Source organism: Apium graveolens, unplaced genomic scaffold, assembly GCF_009905375.1.
Source record: "Apium graveolens cultivar Ventura unplaced genomic scaffold, ASM990537v1 ctg8129, whole genome shotgun sequence".
Lineage (NCBI taxonomy): Eukaryota > Viridiplantae > Streptophyta > Magnoliopsida > Apiales > Apiaceae > Apium > Apium graveolens.
Window position 1 is genome coordinate 97,127 of NW_027420910.1, and position 24,106 is coordinate 121,232.

At 32.5% G+C, this 24,106-nt stretch overlaps 1 long non-coding RNA gene across 1 annotated transcript; it reads left to right on the top strand.

The window, feature by feature from the left end:
* Positions 1–14,834: 14,834 nt before the first annotated feature.
* Positions 14,835–16,668, top strand: LOC141704684 (uncharacterized). The gene is made up of 3 exons (XR_012568034.1): positions 14,835–15,146; positions 15,544–15,631; positions 16,443–16,668. It is a non-coding gene; the product is annotated as an uncharacterized LOC141704684 (long non-coding RNA).
* Positions 16,669–24,106: the final 7,438 nt, after the last annotated feature.

A 24,106-nucleotide genomic window follows, 5' to 3' on the forward strand; every position in this document is an offset into this window, starting at 1 on the left:
TGAGATATTATAGATGATTATTATCATAATAGATCTGCAGGTGTAGAGGACGATGTCACCATTAATGCTGATGGAGCTCATAAAGCGGAAGCATATGAATGCATTTACTTAGATAGGCACAAAGATTATGATGTCCTCTGATACCATATCACAAATGTGAAAGTAAAATTGTTTATTCAAGCTCAGAGAATAAAAGATACAAACTGATTATTTTTATGTATAGAGATTAGACTAGCTTCTAGAACCTTCTGTAACAGAATTCAGTTACAGTAAATAACAGAGGAGTAGAGGAGATATGAGTTGTATGTCACTTGTCTCTGGTCCTTGATCAGTATTTCAGGTGCTTGATCTTAGTTACTTGCTAGTTGCTGTTGTTAGTACTTGTATCTACAACAATATGAATAATTTATTCTTTTGCATGGAATTTACTAAAATATATTTAAGTACAATTTAATACTTATTCAAATCCTAAAAAAGAAAAATACTTATTGAAACAAAATATGAATATTTGATTGTCACATGCACCAATGCAAAAATTGTCAATTATTAGTTACTATTTATGCATAGAATAACTTATTATTTTTTTTGTGAAGCAAATAACTTATTATTTGTTTTGCAGATATAAAAAGATTACTAAAATTTCTAATTGTGTAAAGGTTCATACTTATGACAGTATAAGAAAAACAGCTTCAAACAACACTAATTAGACAACAATTGACAAAAGAACCGTTATCCTAAAATAACAGACAACGGGTTTTGTTTCCCACAAATAACCACTATCTCAGCCAGATTTCATACAACGGTTTTATGAACCGTTGTTAAAAAACATAAAATTTTGGATTTAGCACAACAGTTTCTGTAAACTATTGTTTTGTGTGGTTCATATTACGGTGTGATGCTTTCAATCTCAGGGTTAGGAAATGAGGACCCACACACCAATATACTAATACCATAATAGAAGAAATATAATAAACCCTGATACTAACAGGATCCCAACAGGATAAAGTATGAGACAAGATTACAACTACCAACCAGAAGATAATATTACAACCCAAAATCAGAAAAAAATTCATATTATTCGATTTCGACTTAGAACGACAGATAACCCAAAAGTATCTGATTTAGCTAATTTACTTCTCCCCTATCGCTTGCTCACACAACAACTACCTGATATGGCAATAAAATCCCTCAACACGATAGGTACGCTCTTGCGAGCGGTGCGCCTATGCCTGGCCATCTTCTTGCTTATCTTCCATGGTTAGATCAAAGTAAATAAATGAGCAAAGACGCACAACAAGTAACTATATAGCACAACCACCTAAGATTTCTTTCCCTTTACTAGCCTGAATGCCTTTGCTATCCAAATTTACAATCCAAACAAAACCCTAATTAGGGACTTGATCAATTCCGGACGTTTAGGCTAACGTCTAGCTTCTACCCCGAACGCGATAAACACTTAATGTACACACGCATAACACATAATACATAATAAGATATAACTTTATACTTTTTATATCTCGATACTACAAATTTAGCAAATAATCACCGATTCGAATAACTCAATAACATAAACAACCTATTCACTAACTCGTCGAGAGTCGGACATGACGTACTTGTAATTACTCTTACCCTTCTAATATAATCAACCATATCAGTCAATTATAATCAAATATTATAATCATTTTTTAACACTTGACTTTTAACACAAGCCAAGAATCTCCATTCATACGATTAACAACTATTGACTTAATATTACAATCAAACTACAATACAAGACTCCAATCCTTAGTTCTTTAAAACCGAATAAAAATTCTTGTGATCATCTTAATGATAAACATATACCACTTGCATGCAATTCGAATTTAGCATATTCAATCCAAATAACACATAATCTTCTTAACAAACTATGATGCATATTTTTTAATGATCCAAATTATGAGTTAATCCTTATCATCCTTAAAACCATTCCTTTTCACCATTTTCATAAAAAAATCGAACTAAAAGTTTCCCTAATTCGACCCAACTCACAATTCTAACATGCAAAAATCCTTAGTTTTTATAAAATCTCAATCCGATTATTCTTATATCACTTGAACATCAATTACCCCTGATAAGCAACTGTTTCCCCCTTTAATTAATAAAAAATTCAAACCAAAACAATATGAAAAAATCAAACATAATCAATATGCAACCACTTAACACTTACATGCATACTTCTAAACATCAATTACCTTTAAAAATCATTCCCTTGCATTTTTATCAAAAAATCGAACAAAAACACCGAATGAAACTTAGGAAATCAACATGCATCCATTTTTGATAACATGCATCAAGATTTAGTGACATGCATTAACACTTTATTCAACTAATCAAATAACAACTACCAATAGTCATTATATCCAAACTTTTAGGCATAAAACTTGATTTAAAAACCAAGAACTCAAGCAACCTAAACAAGTAACATGCACTCCATATCTTATCCTATTTACACAAAATCAATTCAAAAATTAAATTTTTACAAACCCACCGGCTCCCATTTGGTCATGGCTGGTGGTGGTCGAACTCGAGGGTGCCCATTCACGGGTCTCCCTTCGAGTTTTCAACCTCTAATTCACATCATCGATATTGACTAATATATTGCACACCCTTATGAACATACACCAAGAAATTGTATTTTTCTTGGATATAATCAAAAAGAGGGTTTTGAAAAACTTACTCAAGAACTTACATGCAAAGGTTGTAGTGATAGAGTATTAGAAATGGTTAAGATTGGTGGTAAATTTTTTGAAAACTAAGTAGGTTTCACTACACCATAAAATGCCTACTATAAAATTAAAAAAACATTACATTAGGGGGTAAATATGTTGCTCTTGCCACACTTTTAAGCTAAGGTAACATTTTTTTAAAGATAGGTTTTTCAATGTTGCCTTAGGGGTCTAAGGTAACATATGATCCCGCTACTGTAACATGTATATTTATGTTACCCTAGACCCCTTAGGTAACATAAACATGTCTATTGTAACTTAAAAATATGTTACCTTAGAATGGCATAAAGTTTTTTAAAAAATGGGACCCAATGGGCCCCATACTGTGATGACGTGGCATGATGACATGGCATTGACGCGGCATTTGTGGGTCCAAAAATGTTGACATGACTTGCAGCCTCTATACTGATATGACATGTGGGCCCACCCTGATGACGTGGCATGTGGGTCCCACTTTTTTCTTAAATCAATTATGTACCTAGAGTAACATTTTAGTAGATTTTGTAAAATATGTACCTTGGCTATTGAAACATTTTCACAAGCTATTGTAAGACTTTGAACTACTGTAATATTTACAAGAACAAAATGAAAAACTATTATTTAAAAGTATCATTTCTTAAAAACATCACAAGTATAAAATGACAACCACAATATCTTCACTAAACAAACTAATTCACGTTCTTTACGTTACATTGACATAATATTTAAACTAAATAATATTAGAACCTACTGCTTGAAACTATAAGTGTTGAGCACATTTTTAACAGTCCCCTGCCACATGCCCAACCCCGAGTTGATGCCTCGGATAAGATTCCTGATGCAAGAGCTAGAACATTTGAATGCAACCTGTCCACATACCTCCAATGACCATGGAGGATTTTCAGACAATAATAAATTCGCCAACTGGTTAACAATTGAAACGAACTATAATATAAAGGTAGCAACTTTTAATAGTTTTGAAAAAGAATATTACAGGAAACATATAAACACAAGGGTACAAGTTCTGGACTTCAACAAAACCATTAAAGACTACTCTAAATCTTAATACGTGTTACATGTTACATAGATGATGATTGTGAGTGAGGGGAAAATGAATGAGTGATAGAGATCTTCCAAGCTCTGATCTAATATTTTGTCATGATGTATTTGTGTCTTGTATATTGTTATGCACAATTCTATCAACATTCAAAATACTTCTTCTGTATTTTAGTACATTAAACTAGGAGCAAGTCAAATAGAGACTATACTTATTCATGTGCTTAACTTTATTTTAAGAAAATTATTAATTATTTGGATTACACGTTACTTGTTCTTGACAAAATTTAGTAGTTCCTATAGATTACAGCTATCTTATAAGTTAATAGAAAATCTTATTATATCCGAATCCTAACCACAACCTGACTAAACCTTCCCCGCAAAACTTATCGGATCTGTTACATGAACAATGCTACCATATCAAACATATAGATTCTCTCTAGTCTGTACTACAGACCAAGTACATGCCTCTTACTCCTATTTAGTCCAGTAAGATGGTACACATGGTTGTTTTCCCGACATCAAATAAAAAAATCACTATATTCATATTAACACATCCTCCATGAAAGCATAATGGTTAAATAAATTATAGTATTTACCAACACCTACTTAATCAATCTTTTAAAAAAAGAATAACATCTATTGCATGCATGAGCCCAGTGTTATACACTACGAAGTACATTTATATTTAATTTCAAGACCATAAAGACAGTACTTAATTCAACTTACAAGTGGCAAAGTTTCTTGGGAATATGTCAAAGTCTTACTAATGTGGAGGTCCAATCACTGTGTCCATTTCCATGCGTTCGTGCGCCATATTTTTCACTAACATGTTCACTGAGAATTACAAAATCTAGGCTTAATGTTGAACAAATAGAGCTAGTTAATGGAGATCAGGAGATTAGTCTTTCTTCCTAACCTTCTTATATGAGACTAACAGAGGAAAACTATGTAGGAAGCCATATTGCTAGAAGATAGAAGGCCTCTATTTACCTGCTTTAATCATCAGAATGTCAAAAAACACAGCAGTTTCTTTCTCAATTTTTTTAAAAAAATATCTAATGAACTTGCGCATCATAAAGTTGAAATAAGAGAAGAAAAAGGAATGTGAAATGCACACCTTAGAATATAAGGACATAGACATCATTACTAATAACAAAATTGCAGTCTAGGTGATGAAAAATATGTTGAGACTGCACGAGGCACTCAGAGCATATATGAATACATTACCCCTATTGCACACATAGAAGCTATATAGAACATAGTTGACATGAATATGCCAAGAAAGCGGCTGCAAAATATATCTCTGAGCTTAAACATGAAGCTTGTAGAAAAAGAGTAAGAGAAAGAACATAGATGCAGAAAGTTATTTTTAGTAGTATTGTTTCGAGGCTTCCAACAATAATACCTTTGCTTTTATCCCTTCTCAGGCCTCCAATAAGAATTCCCTAAGTGATGAACTCGATCACACATATGAGTTGGAGAATAAGAAAAACCCTGTACCAAGCGAAGGCACACACATATATGATATATGGTCTGTTTTGAATAAAACCAAAAAAAACAAGAAGCATGAGAACCATTAAGGTTCACACATATGTAATATTAACCAAGGTTCAATACGATACATGTGATGAGCCTTAATTATATTTGTTAGTTGGATCAACACCATCTTGTTCTACTGTATCACTCTCTGCATCAGCCGCAAAGATGTTGCCCGTAATCTCCTTCAATTATAACCAAAACAAGGCTTCCTAAAGCAAGAAAGGTCAGGTGTTTAAGAAACATAAACTGTTTAGTATAATCTACACTAAGTTCCATAGACATGGCAAACCTTCTAAAACTGTGCATTTAAGGCAAATATCTGATCATTGGAAATTACAGTAAGAGGAAAAAAACCACAAAGTCATTTATGCAGACATGCTTACGGAACTAGGAAGCAGGTTCACTAAGACCGATGTTATGTTGTGTCCTATCTTAATATCACTTAGAAAGGGGATAAAACATGTCTATTTTACTTTGAAGGACGCAGCTTATGTTATCAACTATGTATACATTCTGCATGACCAAAAAAGTCTAATGGCTAAACATGACCACATTGAAAATTTCCACATATATAGTAAAATTAGTTCACCAACTTGTCACCAACTAATCAAATCATGTAGATCATATCAGTCAGAAATCAAATTCAAAATTAACTAAAACAAATATAAATAAGAAAAACTACTTCACCAAGCTGTAACCCACTAACTAAACCAAATTAGGTTAGATCATTAAATCATAAATCAATCTCTGAAAGGATAATTCCAAACCATCAAACACATTATATGAATATTAAAATGACTTTACCAACTAGCAATCTAAAAACCAAACTGAGCAGATCAAACTAATCACATACCACTTTTGGAAAAATGATAATCGAAAACATTTAAATAAACAAACACATAACATGAATAATAAAAATAGATCAACTCAATCACAGATCACATTCAAATTCAAAAAATTAAACATTTTTAATTTTTGAAAATATAATTAAATTTTTCCGTTTAAACAATAAAAAATCAGTAATCCACTCCAATTAAAGAAACAATACAATTGAGAGAGAGAGAGAGATCTTAAACCTCTTCATCAAGCTCTCAACTTCCTCATTAGTGACTTGTCCTCCTAGCATGACCTTACTTATTCCATCAGATGGTTGCAATTGGCAAATACATATAATGTTAAATCAGCTTAAAAAATAAATCAATAAACATTACATAATTACGATGATTTGAGAGACAGAGAGAGGAGACCTGGTGAAAAGTGATTTGAAACCCCAGACAATGAGAGACAACAAAAATATGTTTATTATATCATGGTATAGAAAATCGAATACACAACATGAGAACAAAGGTAAACAAAGGCATTCAACTTTAAACGAAAACCGAATTATAAACACATGAATCACATCCACAAACAGATAAAGTACTCAAATCAAAGATAGTAAGATGAAAGATTGAATTTGATTTAGTATATCAATCTGCTAATGCAGTACATAGATAGAGAGACATAGAGAAAGAAAGAGACAGAGAGAGACAATTCAGAGAAAGATAGAGAGACATAGACAGAGAGAGACCGAGTGAGAGGAGTGAGAGGCAGGGAGAGAGAGACATGGAGGGAGGAGAGAGAGAGAGAAACTAAACACACAACTGCGCACACACACAAGCACACAAAATTCAAATAAAACAAAGCCTAACTTAAAAGTACCTTAAAATAATGCCTTCAACTGTAAACCCAAACACGAGCACCTGAAATCGAAGAGATGGAGAGCGATTAGATAAATAAATAATGTTTAAAATCTCTAATTGAAGCACAAAGCCTCGATCCCAAATTCAAATGCACCCTAATTAAAAAAATATATCCCATTTACTTACCAGAAAATGATAATGGTGGCGAGTGACAGATAAAATTGATCGAGATTGATAATGATAGAGAGAGTTCAGCGAGAGAGAGTTTAACGAGAGAGAGAGAGAGAATTTGAGTGTGTGAATTGTGAAAGCGAGAGAGAGTGTCTTAGTTTATGGAAAAATTTCGAATGGGCTGAAATATTGGGCGGCTAGAGCCCAATAATTTTATCGCTTCCAGCCCAAAACAACTTCCCGCTTTGTCCAAATATTCCTATATTTTAATATTTATATTTTATTATTTCATAGGGATAAATAAATCCTGATTGTATAATTAAATATTGCATTAATTGTACAAGGTATGGGCTCCTAGGCCCAATAAGAAGATGTATGACATTCAGACCAGAAAGGTTAACATGTCGATCAGGCCTGATGGAACAAAGAAGGCCCAAAAACCCTGATTATTATTAATTTCGTAATTAATAATAAGGGAGAAAACACTATTAAGATAAGTCCTAGTGAGGATATAAATCCTTGTAGATTGGCCTCCAAGGAACCTCATAGGATAAGGAATCAGCTTCCTACTCCCTAGGACTCCTAAGTCTATCCTAATTCAGAGACTTGACCACCAAGTCTCCTATACCAAGTCCAATTCAAGGACTCCCAACATCTATATAAGGGGTCTCACCCCACAGATCAGAACTACATTTTTTGACTTGATCCTTGGCAATCAGCAAGGTACGTAGGCATCTTGTTAAGGCAGATTGAGTACGAAACACAAGAGCAGTCAAAATCGAGCCTTGAAGCTCACGTTCCTTAGTATTAAATACAACAATTAAATATATTAGTTTTAATCTATAACATTTGGCGCCGTCTGTGGAAAAGCACAACAACAACCATGGCGAGAACAGGAGAACAACTAGAGTTCTGGAGGAAGGAACACCATCGGGAACAACCCAGATGATTTCGTCCACCGTGGAGATACCTCCCCACTCAACTTATGCATCTACTCAAGCTGAAACCCAGATAGGGGCAACTCAACCTCATACAAGGGATGACTCCCCGACTATTCAATGTACGAATCCTCAAGTTCACAAGTACATATACCTGTGAATTCTCGACGTCGGGTATGAATATTCAACTGTTGTTAAACAAAATAATAAGAAAATTGTACAATTTCATCCTTATAACCAAACATGGTCTCCAAAAGTACAAACCTCTTCTAGAATTTTAGTTTGATGATGCTTTTCTTTATATGTCAAAGGCAAGCATTACTGAGGATGTGAAGTTTGTTTTAATTTTTTTTATAAGAATTATACCATTGCTTTAATTCGTTTATAAAAATTATTCTCACATACGCAGGAGATGTCCGACTGATAAAGCATAATGCAAATGCCAACGTAAGTTCCAAATCATTATTTTGCTATATAACTGTAGATTTTGACATTAACTAATGGAAAACGTTGTTTTTTAAATTCTCTGTATTGATAATTAGGAACAGTTCTTATTCTTAATCTTTTCTTTATTCTGTTAACTAGTAATCCCATTTGGTCATCAAGGCCGGATACTATTAATTTTCAATTATTTACTTGATCCTGCTATATATGTGGACATTCTCTCCTCCTAAATTCTAATATGTACGGTTCCAATAATCATTTTACTTAGCTTATTTCTATGTAAATTGTAGAGTGAGAGATCATCGCATTGGAGAAATGGAGAGCAATAGCTTTGTACCAAAGAATTTGGCAAGTTGGCCATGTCGCTGCTCAATCGGAGAAGTCATTTTAAGGGAGTTTCTTACCAGAGGACTAGCTAGTTGTAGCCAACAACCCAAGTTTTTATTTTTTTGTCATTAAAATTTATATTCAAGTACTATATATAAGGTGATTTAATTTATAAGCCGAGTTGTCTGGGATGTATTATATTGTTTTATTGGATTCGATATCAAACAAAATTTGGAATGTGAATTTTTTTGGTATAATTTTGTGATCGTATATGAAAAAAATATGATACCAAAATTTGGACTAATAAAAGTGTTGCACATATGCTAATAAAACATAAAAATATTAAAATAGAAAATAATGTGTTACAGATAAATATTGCTAAAAATTAAAAAGCATTACAATAGGCAAAAAAATGTTGCAGCTGTATATAAATTACCGTGCAACACTTTTACCTCAATAATGTTATAAAAAAATGTTGCAGTAGTCTATTGTAACATCATAAATGTGTTACTAAAACATAGAAAAGTGTTGCAATAAAATGATTTTGTAATACTTTGAAAATGTTGCAATAACTCCAAAAAAACGTTGCTATAGGGGTCTATTGCAACGGCAGCAAATGCAACGCTGAATTTTAGCAAAAACATTACAAAAACTTCTATTGTAACATATTTGGGGTCTTTGCTACAGTTTCTTAGAGTTGCAATAGCCCATATATTAGTGTATAGTGTTGATATTGCTGTTCTAGTTCTAACACGTGCTTCAGGATCTCCAATTATTAAGTCAGGTGTATATGATTTGGTCCACTTCCTTGCAGATGGAAGTTGATTTCTAGAACTGGATCCTCCCCCATGATCTATGCTATCTCCATATGGGATACTTAGATGGTGTCAGTATGGGAACCCTAATAGTCTCATATCGACTGTGGGTTTGGGTGTTTTGAGTTTCTTGAGTTTTGGTGGGCTTAGTTGGGGTTTGTGTTTCTTGAGACATGATTGTTTGGATCTTTACTGTATGTGTGTTAATAGAAAAGCTCTGATACCAATTGTTAGGTCACACAACATGTAGAAGGGGGTTGAATACAGTGTTTATACAATCAAATCAATTTAAAACAAGTATGTAACAAAGATCAAGTATATTTAATAAACTCTGTTACAATATGAGCTGTTGTTCTCTCAGTGATGAACAAATATCACTAAGAGCTACTAGGTTACAATGTATAATCTACTCGATAATGATAACACATTAAGTGTAAACCCTAAGTCTGTGTTATATAGTACATAGTTACAAGATATATTCTAATTGATTTGGAATACAATTATGTCTCCTAAAATATATCAATCAGATATCTTCTACAAGTCTTCTAGTCCTCTAACTCTTTCCATGCATATCTTCTATTGTTTTAGTCATGATCTTCTCCTGTAAATCAGCTTCATTACTTAACTAAAATTCTTCCCGCACTTATTTCTGATATGACCTTAGGTTCTGATAGTTAAGTTCTTGAGTACAGTAATTCCTGATTTACTAAGTCCTAATATGTCCTGTTGTTAAGTTCTGAAAACTAACACAAATCATATTAGACATGGAATCTCAAATATATCTAAGATTCCCCCTAAAATGAAGAACAAAAGTAAATCACACAAAGCAATGAGGCTATAATATCAAAATATCCAGCCACATAATTAAACCAAATTCATGCAATATGATATCCAACACATAAAATTATAAGAAGTCGTAGATTAGACTTACATTTCCGTATAATGTTGTTGTGATAGGTGAATTCAAGGATTGAAAGACATACCTCCAACTTTGCCTTTTGAGGAATCCCTACTTTGGTTTATTTACCAGTAGCAATAAGTGAATGTCAGTGCGTACCCATCCAATTATAGGTAAAATACTAATGAATCTACAACCAAGAGTAAATGCCAAGAACCTGCATCTCGAAGGTATATTCCAAACTGTCCCATAGTCTGCTGGTGAATGCCAAGAAATCCCACATCCAACGGGTAAATGCCAAGAAAACCACAACGAACACGTAAATTCCAAAGAAACCCACAACCATCAGGTAATGCCATTGATACCCCTTGTTCGTAACTACTCGAATATTATGGCATATGCTCTATACATTTCCCAAGAGTAACTAGTCGGGCTATCCCAAAAAGAGGGGTTTACGGATAATGGCTAAAACCTCATTTTGGCTATGGCTCTCAATCCTTAAGGCAGCTGAATGCCAAATTCCCAAAGTTCTGAAGGTCTCTTCCTCTAATATATAGCTGAAAGGGTCAAATAGTTTAAGGAGGATGTGACTATAAAGTGATAGGGTTACCTCTATACTCTTTGATTTTCTTCCTTATCATGTATTCCATTCCAATTCCAAGGTTCATACTGGAACCTGAACTTACGGTCATCCTTATAAGTTCTTATTCCCTATACAAGGGTCCTACACTCCAATTCCAACCATATTTATGCAAGACTTTACAAATCTACCCTAGTCAGTTTCCCTGAGATCGACATGCACCTGTGGAAGGGATCCTACCCTACTCCAGAGATTCATATTTTTTTATGAATCTATTCAATGAGGTTCAAATACCTACATGCACCTAAATAAGGAATTATGCAATCCATACAAACTCATCCATAATATTATATATATGTTCTCCTTGCATAAGTTAAACCTTACCACCCAAAGGGAATTACATAGGTTAAATAATTGGGATTCCTTCCCAAATTTATGTATAAATCCATACATTTCCAATATCCTTTTTAAGTATAATCCACACTTGTTCCAACCTAGGTTATCCATATACCTAGCTTCCATAGTGTCTTGAAATACCATATACTTTAAGGTTTTCCACCTAATCTTTTGGGCTCTCGTGGTTCGGATGATTGATGTAAATCTACTTTATCCTGGGTTTTACAATTTTTCGGCTTTCCCCAACCTTATGTAACCTTAACCAAGGTAAAAATCCTATAGCCCTTATCCCTAGGGTTTTCCAAAGACATTCCAATATAATTCCATATATTATCCCTTCTAATTCATATATAAACCATATATTTCCATACCATGGCGTGAAAGTCATTCATGAAAGTCAATCCAATATGTTGGCGTGTAAGCCATTCCAGAAATTAATGAAAGCCAGTTTCATCCACAAAAGCAATCCCAGAGCAATCATGAAAGCTAAATCCAATCTGTACATAATCCCTGACCAAGATTCCTTGAAATATATAAAAATCAGTTTCCATTAGGGGTTCCTCACCCCATGCGATTCGTCCCTATTAGGGGGTTTATGAAAATTCCATTACCCCGATCCTAACTGTTTGAAAATTCCAATTTTGCTTGAAATCCATCACTTCAAGACACCCATCGTGGGCAGCATACACATCACATCCACCTAACCTCCGGTTCCTTGTAGCCATTTAAATGCAGAGGAACCTTATATATTCCATAAAAGGGCTTGACTAGCTTTCACTTTGAACCTCTAAGCTTATGTGAGCATGCTCATTGTAAGAAATCATAGGTAGGCTAGGAGCACTACACCATTGTCTAAAAGATGAATTTTCGTTGTCTATCCGGGGGCGGTGTGTTTGGCACTCATACAATGGGTACGCACCATTGTACAAAATAATCACACAAACTGAATATAAAGCCTTTGTCTCATTTATTCACCCAACGTATGACCCTTTCTAATATTATACAACAACAGTTTTTCTAGCCGTTGTAAACAATTTAGAGGCACCATAGTTAACAATAGTGTTCTGTGAATTGACTCCTACGACAGTTTATTTATTTATTTCAATCTAGTGTACATGGTTTTTTTTCAAAAGAAAACAATGTTGAGATACTTTAGGCACGGTTTTTTGTTTTTTGGGTATTGTGTTTTCGCTATGCTCACAACAGCTTTGTACTGACCAAGATATTGTTAGAAGCTACTCTAGTCATGGTATGTAGTGATCCCATAGGTTGTTAGGATTTGTACATACAATGGTGTTAATATTTGATGTATTGTCGAATATCTTTAGCACAATGGTTACTTTTGTACCAAATATTGTCTAATATAGCTTAGAACAATGGTTTAACTTATGTACTAACTGTTTTTCTAGTATAACTTAGGCATAATAAGTTCTTTATTTTACTAAACAATTGTCTGTCAAACATAGCAATGGTTCTATACCTATTCTATTATTTCGGATAACACTAAGAAAAATAACAATGGTCATACCTATTTCTTATAAAAAAATAAAAACTTATCTTGGATGACTTTATAAGAAAAATCCGGTAAAAGTACTATTTCCTATAATAGACCTCGTTCCTGATGAACAAAATTATTTTTTAAATGATTTTTGAAAGATCCCACCATACAGATGTTTAAAATATATTGATTTTAATCATCTGAAAAAATTATAAAAAAAAATAAAATTTCTCTTGCCTGTCTTTATAAGGAAAAATCCGATAAAGGTACTATTTCCTACAATGTGACTCGTTCCTGATGAGCAATTTTTTTTTCTAAATGATTTTTTGAAAGATCCAACCGTACGGATGTTAAATTATATTAATTTTATTCATGTGAAAAAATTATAAAAGAATAAAACTTATCTTGGATGACTTTATAAGAAAATCTGGTAAAAGTACTATTTTTCTATGACGAGACTGGTTCATGATCAACAAAATTATTTTTATATGATTTTTTGAAAGATTCAACCATAGAGATGTTAAAGTATATATATTTTAGTCATGTAAAATAATTACAAAAAAATTAAACTTATCTTGAATGACTCTATATGAAAAATTCGGTAAAGGTACTAATTACTTAAATGAGATTCTTTCCAGAATAACAAAATAAATTTTTAAAATTATTTTTAGACAATACAATCGTAGAGATGTTAAATTATATTGATTTTAGTCATGTGAAAAAATTATTAAAAAATCAAACTTATATTGCATGACTTTGTAAATAAAATCCAGTACAAGTACTATTCCCTATGTTGATATTCGTTCCCGATTAAAAAATATTTTTTAAATAATTTTTTGAATGATCGAAACTTAGCTTGAATGACTTTAAAAGAAAAATAGGTAAAACTACCAGTACCCTAAACGAGATTCTTTCCCGCATAACAAAGCTATTTTTTTAATTAAAATATCCAACCGTACTGATGGTAAATATCTTGAGTTTAGAAATGTGAAAAAATTATAAAAAAAATTCAAATTTAAATTGCATGACTTTATAAAAAAATCATGTAAAAGTATTACTCCCTACACGAGATTTATTCACAATCATCAATATTATTTTTTAACTATTTTTTTTTGACAATCTAACCTTACACATGTTAAAGTATAATGATTTTAGTCATGTTAAAAAAATATAAAAAAATGTAAACTTACCTTGCATAATTTTATAAGGAAAATAAGATAATATGACTAATATTTAGTAAAATTATCAATAATATTTTTTAAAAATAATTATATATATTTTAGTAAATGTTATAATTTTATTTCACTAATATATTTTAATTTAATAAAAATACTATTTTAAATATACATAATGATTTTAGCTAATATAAAAGTGCTTAGAGGTTCACTAAAATTTTTGCCGGCCATATTTTAGCTGGAGATGGTCTTATATGGTAAATTTAATGAATTTTCTTTATAAAATCGTGAAAGATTACCTTGATTTTTTTATTTTTTATAGAAGACTAAAATCACATGATCTCATCTTCTTTATTTTTTTAATTCACAAACAATTTTTTTATTTACTTTTTCACATCATTGTTTTATTAATATTTTTTTATTTTCCGATTAAAGAACAAAAATAATATGCACTGCTTTGTTCCCCGCATAATACTACTAAAAGAAACCCTCCCTTGATATTTTCAATTCCCCGCCTCCCCCAAATATTCCCCCCACCCCTTAACAATTCCCCGCCTCCCCCAAATATTCCCCCCACCCCTTAAGATCTATCTTACTCGCCTTTTTTGAGTGTCATTCAACCACTACGATTCAAGCATCTCTCCCTACTTCTTCCACCACTTCAAACTCTCACTCTGAATCACTTAAATCACATCTCTAAATCAAAATCCTTAAATCAAAACCCTAGACTTTGTGAATCAAACCGGTGAAATCAGATCCCTAAATAAAAACCCCTAAATTGAACCCTATCTTTGCAAGATGCATCTGATTGTTGGAACCATATAAACTATTCATAAACTTGTCAGCCGCTCTTTACTCCTTTGTCGCCACTTTCGATTTGGTAATTTTCATCTATATTTCACATATTATGTATATATGTTTGTATAATAACATATAACTCTGTTTGGTTGTTTTTTTGTATTTGTTACTTTTCTAATTTTTAATTTTTAAACGATGATTGAAAAATTTAGACTCATTACATGTGCCCTGTGATTTGGATAAATTTGTAATTGTCATATGATTAATTTTTCCTTGTAATGGTACTATTGTCTTGTGCGTTGGTTAAGTACACTTGTCAGAAATTAATATTTTTGTTGGTAGTTGTCATTGTAAGTTCATCTTTGGTCTCTTTGTGTCTATGAATACCTCTTGTTTAAGTTGTTTCCCCTGCGCAAATGGTTACTTAATTTGATAAACTACTAACACTTGTTTAACTTGTTGCCTTTTCTATTTTCCAGGAAATGGAAGCAACTGTTTTAAATGGCAATGTGATAGGGATGGGTCATATTATTGTCACAACTATTTTTTTAGGGTCAACCAAAGCAGGTATAATTTTTTATTCACAGTTTATATTTGGTGTATATGTTTATATGACAGTATAATACATTGTAATGTGTCATTTGGTATGAGTTTATACTTATACATGCTCTTGGAGTAGTAGCAAACTGACGAGGGTGTAAGCCGCCATAAATTTTAGCACCAGTAATTGTGCCGCTGCTATACATTCCAAACTCACTTGTGTCCACACTCCTACTACTTGTTTTCATCTCGTCACTACTAGTACTAGTAGGTACCTACTCAGATACTAATGATAATTGCTTAATTATCAACTATGGTCTTTCAGCTAATAAACTCACTTGCTTAATTTTTGTTATATTACATAGTAATGCATTATAATGTGTCATTACACGTGTCTATGGAGAGCCATGATGAGTTTATACAGGTAGTGGATCCCAATGTTCTACAAAATAGCTCACAAGAATCCTTATCAGTTGTGATTTCAATTACCTGCAAATGCCTTGGCTTACATTCATGGTCGTATTCGTGTATAGCCATATAAGCATTCTGAGCCATTAATATGAATCCTTTTATACACTTTATACTCTGATAATGATTGTATTTACTACTACCGTATTATTTTATTTACTTCATAAAGTTTCAAATTATTATATACTTTTAAGAGTTTTTATGCTTATATTGCTCATGGATTGCTAGATAAAAACCATTTAAGCTCTAAGTAGGTACCCTCTGTTATGAAACTATCTTTGGCATTTTTCATTCAGTTATTGATTTTGTTTTTTAAGAAAAAAATAGAGTCATTGAATATGTTGTTCTTTTTTTCCTTCTATTTTTTCAGCATATGCTAGGCTACCCAGTTATTTTCAAGTGGGACGACTAATGCAACATATAGGAGTTGTCGGAAAATAATTGGATCAAGAGCAGGGCTAGAGTAGTTGACGTAGCATGAAGAAATTGCTTTAAGCAGTTGAAAATAAAAATGTTGTATGTTGCTATTCCTACAAATAAAACTGTTGTATGTTGCTATTTCTACAAATGTTACAAATGAATAAAGATTTGTCTATATAGAATACACAAAATATGAGTTTTACTAGAGCGTTGCAACATAAATTTCAAACAATACTTTCTCTTTTAGCACACCATTGACTCTATTAATATAAGACAACACATCATTTTACAGAAAATGTTGTGAGAATGGAGAAAGGACAACACTTTGTCTCACGGAAATTATTGACTAACACATCATATTACAATATTATTTTATAACTACGCCGTTGTATGGAGTCATTTCAGACAATATATTTTGTTTTTAAAACTGTTGACTATAGGAAAGAAGGACAATATTTCGTCTAAGCGGACCCATTGTGTTAAACATATCAGACATGTGGTGTGCATCTAAGAAATGCATGAATACCACAATCTCTCACAACACTATGTTATAACAGAACTGTTGTGTATACCAACCTTCTAACAACGTTTTCTTATATCTGCGCTGTTGTCTTACAGTTAGACAGACAACGATTGGGTACCGTTGCATCAGACGGCGCCTCAATACTCAACGGTATTGAGGGGTATCAGACAATGGTTAAGAACCGTTGTGTCACCCTATTTTCCTTGTAGTGTGCCAATGAGACAAAGTTCGCATCTTCTGTATGATTCAAAATCAAACTTATCCAAGTATTCATGTATATGTAACCCATAAATGTGTTTCTCATTATTATGGCTTAACGGCAATGCTAGAGGTAATGTTTGATTTGAGTCAACTTAGAACATGTAAATTGTTAACTAATTGTGCAACATTATAAGTCTTACCATTAAAATAGAATAAACAACTATTATTTATTTAATTAAAATGAAAACCTTTCTTGTCATGGTAAGAAATTGACTTAATGTATCCGCTAAAGGCAGGCACGTAATAACAATTTATCAAGTTCTCAATCTCGCCTTATGGGCAACATTAGGTATCGAGTTCTTTCAACTAGAGTAACAACTTTTTCTCCAATTCTAACCCTATACCTGAAGCTTGACCATTGGTAGTTTCCTTCTTTAGATCTTCCAGTAAGCTCGACAATTTAACTTCCATTCATCCAGTTATTTCCACAGAAATGACAATCATCTTCTTTAGCAACTTAGGCTTCAAAATCCCTTTGGAATTGTACTTTGGTTTGGCACCGAATAAGATCAAATCTTCACCTCACCTGTCCACTTTCCTATCCCATTTGCATTCCATTTGTACAACATCAATATGGACGTAACTCAGTGAGTGTTCTGTCTATCTCATTCCTTTTGTTCTTAACAAACTGAGAAAATAAATTGTTTAAAGTTATTTTGATCAAATCAAGCTGAGTCTCTAGACCATTCTTGAAACCTAAAATATCAAGGCACATATGCCTATCACCTTTAGAACATGTGGTCCAACCGGATATGATTCTCCCATTAATATAAAATATGGTGCCTTATTATTGTCAAATCTTTCTGACGAGCCTATCCTTCAAACATCTTTTGAAGGTGCTCAATCATATCATAAGCATCATTATGCTCTTGTTGCTTCTAAAGCTCAGCACTCATAATTACAAGCATGAGATATGAAATATCAGTTGCATAGTTACTTTGCTTTCGGTAAGCATTTTGTTCTGCACATGTTTCATTCTCAGCTGGAAGAAATAAGGGAGGGGTTTGAGTGACATCCTTGAACCCGAGGACAACCCTCAAGTTCCCATGTCAATCGAGGAAATTATTTCATCTCAGCTTGTCCTTCTCAAGGAATATTACATAGAGAAGTTATTTGTGTTATTGTCATTTGATATCTACAATATTAAGTGCATAAAATGACCTTAGTCTACAAAAGATCATTAAATTATGTTCAAGTGAATTATTCATATATATATTCACAATATATATCTCCCACTATTTTTATCAAATCCATATCCCTAAACTATTAATTTCGGATAAAATATGTTCTATATCCTTTGTAGTGAGCCAAGATCCATATTTCACCACGCGTTAGGTCAGCTTTGCTTTTCTCCTAAAAACATAATTATTTAGGTAGACAATATTTGTCAAATTATATCAACTATCTAACTCTTGGATAGCTTGGTTGGAACAACATTTGTTCATATTTATCTAATAAATCTCGCCAAAACTTTTATGTCTCTAAGTTCACAATCCTATTGTGATAACATAGTTAAGTTCAAACCCAATAGTCAAAAAGTATCAATATACTTCAACACATCTCCCACGATAGATAGGAGTACTTTTGCTATTGGCGAAAACCCATTCTTGGTTGATCTAGGGGTTAACGCATTGGACTCATTGAAGGCATTCTGATCAACTTAAATAATTAACTTAGGGTTTTTGTTAATTTTAAATTAATCATGATCACATCATAAGAGATTTCCCAATTTTTTTCTTTAGGGAAATGAAAGCGACCTTTTATAAATTAATTGAATTTTACATACCTTTATAAGGTCCATGACCATGTATCCTTTCTTATTAAAAGGATATCCTAAAAAAAAACATATTTAAGTTGCTCTTGAGGAAAATTTATCAAAAGGAGAATAAAGATTAGAGATGGTAGAAACATACATCCAAATGTTCTTAGGGCAATATAATTTGGTAAATTGTGAAATAATAGTTTATAATGGTGACTTGAAGTGAGAAGGCAACAATATAATAGATATGTGGCTGTTAACACATAATCAACCCAGAAGGAGATAGGCAAATTGAACTGAAACCTTAAGGGACCCTAGCCCCATTTAACAAATGTTTTGATGTTTTCTCTCAACTCCTCCATTTTTTGAGTATAAGAGCAACTAAACTGTTGAACAATTCCAATGGTTTGTAGATATGATGTTAAGTAAGAATTTGTGAATTTTGTCCCATTATCAGACCTACGAATTTGAACATAAGTTTTGAATTGAGCGGAAACATAAGCAATGAAATTTTTAATCAAACTAAACACTTGTATTTTTGTGGACATTAAGTAAACCCAAGTGCATTTGGTGAAGTCATCTATTATAGTAAGAAAAAGAGTACAATTGTCAAGTGTAGAATTTTTGTAAGGTCCCCATACATCACATTGAACAATATCAAATGCACTAGTACTCTTAGAATCTCTAACAAGAATGGGTAGTCTAACTTGTTTGGAAAAATGACAAATATCATAATGAGTATTTACATTTGTAGGGGAACATATATACTCATAATATGACTCAAGACTGGATGAGAAGGATGCCCTAATCTCCAATTCTAGTTGATATCAGACTTGATAATTACTATGGGAAGAATGAACAAATGTCATAGAAGCAGTTGCAATTATTTGTATGAAGTTTATATAGGACTATCTATCAGATTACCAATCTCTTCTCCATCATCAAACCAGGGTCCTGAAAGATACATTTAGAAGGAGAAAACACAATTTTTGATAGCAAAGGTACTTGTTAGTTTATGGACTGAACAATAAATTACATTGAAATTTAGGCACAACTAACACATCTTGAAGCAAGATATCTGAACTTAATTGAATTTGACCAATATGAGTAATTATAGAAATTTCTCTATTTGGAACATGCAATTCATAATTAACAGGTTTGAAATTATGAACAAGATGTAAGTATGGTGTTATATGAATAGTGGCTCCAGAATCAAGTATCCAAACATTTTTTAGGTTGTGTAAATTGAACTGGTGATGCATACATGACATAATTAGTAGTATGGTGAGGAATACCTGCCACATGATTAGCAATAGTTTTTCAACAAGAAGTTATGAAAGTAGTTTTAATTTACCTTTGCAACATCTGTATAATTTGATGACACCGAGGCATCTGACAAATTATTAGTGCATACTTGATTACCACCAGAAATACTACCATCATCAGGCTGTGAAGAGTCTGATTTTGTAACAGAATTTATCATATTATCACCAATCTTCTCGTTGTTTCCAGGTCTAGGTTTTGGTTTGGGTTGACCATATAACATGTGCCAGTCAGGGTAGCCGTGGAGAGCAAAAGCACTTCTCTCACATGTCCAGTGAGATGACAGTAATCACAAACAACATCATTGAGTTTCTTATCATCCTTCTTATTTGAACAATTTTGTTCTTTAGATTGAAAATTACGATCCAAATCGTGCATTGGTAGAAAACTGACTCTAGAGATATGTCATAAAAGTAACAGAACTATGTTGATTTTCATCTTACAAGAGCATGGCATAGCTTGACTGATATCAGGCAAAGACATATTAACATAATTTAACCTCGAGTGTTTGTAAAAAATACAAAATGGACTAAGCTTCATATGTGTTCATACGAATTAATCTAATATTATACCACATGTGCAGGTAGTAGATTACAAGGGCATCTAGGAATTGGAACCAAAATTTTTCAATTCAATTCATTAAACCTCGAACATTTGTGAAATAGGAGGTAAACAGATTTGTTACCTGAGTCACTGAGGCTAGTTCTTTTTCCCGTTGTTGAATAGAGACGTGGCACATTTTCTGTGAATATTCTTGCACTTAGATCTTGCACTGAGATATTATAGATGATTATTATCAATAAATAGATCTGCAGGTGTAGAGGACTGATGTCACCATTAATGCTGAGGAGCTCATAAATGCGGAAAGCATATGAATGCATTTACTTAGATAGGCACAAAGATTATGATGGTCTTGATACCATATCACAAATGTGAAAGTAAAATTGTTTATTCAAGCTCAGAGACTAAAAGATACAAACTGATTATTTTTATGTATAGAGATTAGACTGCTTCTAGGAACCTTCTGTAACAGAATTCAGTTACAGTAAATAACAGCGGAGTAGAGGAGATATGAGTTGTATGTCACTTGTCTCTGGTCCTTGATCAGTATTTCAGGTGCTTGATCTTAGTTACTTGCTAGTTGCTTGTTGTTAGTACTTGTATCTACAACAATATTGATAATTTATTTCTTTTGCATGGAATTTACTAAAATTATTATTAATGTACATTTAAATACTTATTCAAATCCTAAAAAGAAAAATACTTATTGAAACAAAATATGAATATTTTGATTGTCACATGCACCAATGCAAAAATTGTCAATTATTAGTTACTATTTATGCATAGAATAACTTATTATTTTTTTGTGAAGCAAATAACTTATTATTTGTTTTGCAGATATAAAAGATTACTAAAATTTCTAATTGTGTAAAGGTTCATACTTATGACAGTATAAGAAAAACAGCTTCAAAACAACACTAATTAGACAACAATTGACAAAAGAAACCGTTATCCTAAAATAACAGACAACGGGATTTTGTTTCCCACAATAACCCACTATCTCAGCCAGATTTCATACAACGGTTTTAATGAACGTTGTTAAAAAACATAAATTTTGGATTTAGCACAACAGTTTCCTGTAAACTATTGTTTTGTGTGGTTCATATTACGGTGTGAGCTTTCAATCTCAGGGTTAGGAAATGAGGACCCACACACCAATATACTAATACCATAATAGAAGAAATATAATAACCCCTGATACTACAGGATTCCCAACAGGATAAAGTATGAGACAAGATTACAACTACCAACCAGAAGATAATATTATTACAAACCCAAAATCAGAAAAAAATTCATATTATTCGATTTCGACTTAGAACGACAGATAACCCAAAGTATCTGATTTAGCTAATTTACTTCTCCCCTATCGCTTGCTCACACAAACAACTACCTGATATGGCATATGAAATCCCCTCAACATGATAGGTACGCTCTTGCGAGCGGTGCGCCTATGCCTGGCCATCTTCTTGCTTATCTTCCATGGTAGATCAAAGTAAATAAATTGAGCAAAGACGGCACAACAAGTAACTATATAGCACAACCACCTAAGATTTCTTTCCCTTACTAGCCTGAATGCCTTGCTATCCAAATTTTACAATCCAAACAAAACCCTAATTAGGGACTGATCAATTCCGGACGTTTAGGCTAACGTCTAGCTTCTACCCCGAACGCGATTAAACCCACTATCTATGTAACACACGGCATAACAATAATACATAATAAGATATAACTTATACTTTTTATATCTCGATACTACAAATTAGCAAATAATCACCGATTCGCATAACTCAATAACATAAACAACCTATTCCACTAACTCGTCGAGAGCTCGGACATGACGTACTTGTAATTACTCTTACCCTTCTAATAGAATCAACCATAATCCAGTACAATCATAATCAAATATTATAATCATTTTTTAAACACTTGACTTTTAAACCCAAGCCAAGAATCCTCCCATTCATACGATTAACAACTATTGACTTAATATACCAATCAAACTACCATACAAGACTCCAATCCTTAGTTCTTTTAAAACCGAATAAAATTCTTGTGATCATCTTATGATAAACATTATACCACTTCGCATGCAATTCGACTTTAGCATATTCAATCCAAATAACACATAATCTTCTTAACAAACTATGATGCATATTTTTTTAATGATCCAAATTATGAGTTAATCCCTATCATCCTTAAAAACCCATTCCTTTTCACCATTTTCATAAAAAAATCGACTAAAAGTTCCCTAATTCGACCCAACTCACAATTCTAACATGCAAAAATCCTTAGTTTTTTAAAATCTCAATCCGATTATTCTTATATCACTTGAACATCAATTACCCCTGATAAGCAACTGTTTCCCCCTTTAATTAATAAAAAATTCAAACCAAAACAATATGAAAAAATCAAACATAATCAATATGCAACCACTTAACACTTACATGCATACTTCTAAACATCAATTACCTTTAAAAATCATTCCCTTGCATTTTTATCAAAAAATCGAACAAAAACACCGAATGACACTCTAGGAAATCAACATGCACCATTTTTGATAACATGCATCAAGATTTAGTGACATGCATTAACACTTATTCAACTACATCAAATAAACACTACCCAATAGTCATTATATCCAAACTTTTAGGCATAAACCTTGATTTAAAAACCAAGAACTCAAGCAACCTAAACAAGATAACATGGCACTCCATATCTTAATCCTATTTACACAAAATCAATTCAAAAATTAAATTTTTTACAAACCCACCGGCTCCCATTTGGTCAGGCTGGTGGTGGTCGAACTCGAGGGTGCCATTCACGGGTCTCCCTTCGAGTTTCTCAACCTCTAATTCACATCATCGATATTGACTAATATATTGCACACCCTTATGAACATACACCAAGAAATTGTATTTTTCTTGGATATAATCAAAAAGGGGTTTTTGAAAAAACTTACTCAGAACTTACATGCAAAGGTTGTAGTGATAGGTATTAGAAATGGTTAAGATTGGTGGTAAATTTTTTGAAAACTAAGTAGGTTCACTACAACCATAAAAATGCCTACTATAACATTAAAAAAAACATTACATTAGGGGGTAAATATGTTGCTCTTGCCACACTTTTAAGCTAAGGTAACATTTTTTTAAAGATAGGTTTTTCAATGTTGCCTTAGGGGTCTAAGGTA